The sequence below is a fragment of the Syzygium oleosum genome, unplaced genomic scaffold (assembly GCF_021117445.2).
Source record: "Syzygium oleosum isolate NSW1041296 unplaced genomic scaffold, Sole_v2.1 Sole_v2.28, whole genome shotgun sequence".
NCBI classification, from domain to species: domain Eukaryota; kingdom Viridiplantae; phylum Streptophyta; class Magnoliopsida; order Myrtales; family Myrtaceae; genus Syzygium; species Syzygium oleosum.
In genome coordinates this window covers 4,197,253-4,199,350 of record NW_026607512.1, presented here as the reverse complement: position 1 = coordinate 4,199,350, position 2,098 = coordinate 4,197,253, and positions in this window count along the sequence as shown.

Sequence of the window (2,098 nt, the reverse complement as noted above, 5' to 3'; positions counted from 1 at the left end):
ATATCGTTATGCATCATAATCAAAGGGGGGGAGCTCTCACAATTTTCAGAACACAATTTCGGACAATTTTCAAGAAGAGAAATAGCGAGAGCGAGAGAGAGGAACGGGGGGGAGAGATCAGAGGATCACGGGTGGACTTGTCCCGCCGCCGCATCCGTGTTGCCTCACTGCCGCGCCTCCACCGACGTCGCACCCGCTCACGGCCAGACCTGTGGCCGTGTGACACTGCCGTGCCCGTGTCACCCATTCCAACGCCGGGCTGGTTGCCGCTTCTCCCTGACATCCGCAACTCCCGCTGCTGCTGTCGCCAGCCCGCTGTTGCTGCTGTTCCGAGCACACAACAGCACCACTAATTTCGCTGGTCCCGTAGTCCCGGAGGAACAGCTCAGTCCCAGCCTCGTCAAAGCAGCCACTTGTCAACTCCAGCAGCTTCCCAGACGTCATTCTTCCAATATCAGTGTCCCTCAAGCAAAGCCACAGCATCAGCAATCTTCCTGCACCAAGACGACGAAGCCGCACATTCGGAGTCCCAGCGACAGTCCAGGCAAAGTCTCAGAAACCCAGCGAACGTCCAGCAAACCGGCTCCAGCGTCTCCTTCAACGAGGCCTCGTCGTGCCCGGTTTTGAACGGTTTTGAATCACTCCCAGTAAGTCCAACCCAGCTTAGAGTCATTCGGTGGTCAAAGGAAAAGCATCCAGCCAAGAGAGGTGTATAATTGATAAGAGAAAATCGTGAGCCAAGGAGGTGGTTTGCATGGTCAAAGTAAAAGGACCAAAGAAAATTTTCTTTGGGATTACTCGATTCCTGTGGAGCCAAACCAGCTGCTGCCCCACCACGATGCCGACATCCTCCGAAGTTGCTGCCATCCTTGACGGTCGCTGCCTTCCCGTGGTGAGCTGCTGCTGTTCCGCGAGGTCCGAAGATCGCTCGTCGCTGATATCGTCGACCCGTGCAAGCTCGGTCAGCATCGCCGTCGCCTCTCATCTTCGCCGCCGCGTCTGCCGTCGATCACCCGCCGTCGGTCACCGTCTCGATCCGCAAAGCCCGATCCCGATCCACAATTCGAATTTGGAAGTTATCTGCAAATTAGGTAATTCAACATTATCCGATATTTTCAGAATATTTAATTTCCTAATATGGGTGTTTGAATATTTCGTGAATATCATGTGGATATTTAGATATCTTAGGATAATGTTCGATATATCCGCAATATTTTTAAATATTCAAAATTAGGAAAACTTCCTAATTTAGCAACGTATCTGGACGACTATCCGACCTTATCCCTAAGGTTCGATACGCGGCGATACGGAAAATTATTATCTTATCCATAACCACTTGGGTATGATAATGATTTTTATCCGCTTTCCAAATTTGAATAATCGGCTTTCCGTCGATATCTATAACCCTATAGATATGACCGATAGTTTGATTTGTATGCCTAATCCGAGTTTGAAACAAATATGGCGGATCGCGTGGACGTTTTGAATGTGGTTGCTATTCTTGTTTATTTAATTGCTTTCCGTTTTCAAATGAACAGAAAATTCAAAAAATATTAATTAGATTTGAATTAGAGTTTTTGCATGTCTAGGAATCCTAAATATATCTAGAAGATAGAGTAGTTGTTTAATTTAAATTAGGACTTGAGATGATCTATTTCCTAGTTTAAATTAAGTAATATTCTAATCTTAATAGATTATTCAGGTTATTCATTATTTCGAATTTTAACAAAAACCCTAAAAAGAAATCATGCTAGGGTAGATTAAGTCATCATAGTTTGCATGTTAATTTAGGCATTTTTATTATTCCGAATTTAAATTGAGAAAATACCAAAAATAATCATTCGTCCTATCGTTAGAAATAGGTCACGTCGTCGCACGACATATAGTTTGCATACTAGGTTGCATTAATCGCATGTCATTTTCGCATGTCATTGCATATAGGCTAGATTTCATTTAAATAAGTGCAAATCCAAAAAAAAGAAATTGAGTGAATTGCTTGTTAATTAGAAATCATATTAGGGTGTCAATGTGATTTTCTAGCTAACAATGCAGATGCTTACGTTGCTTCCAGGTAAGTAATTCTTCCAAACTTGCAATT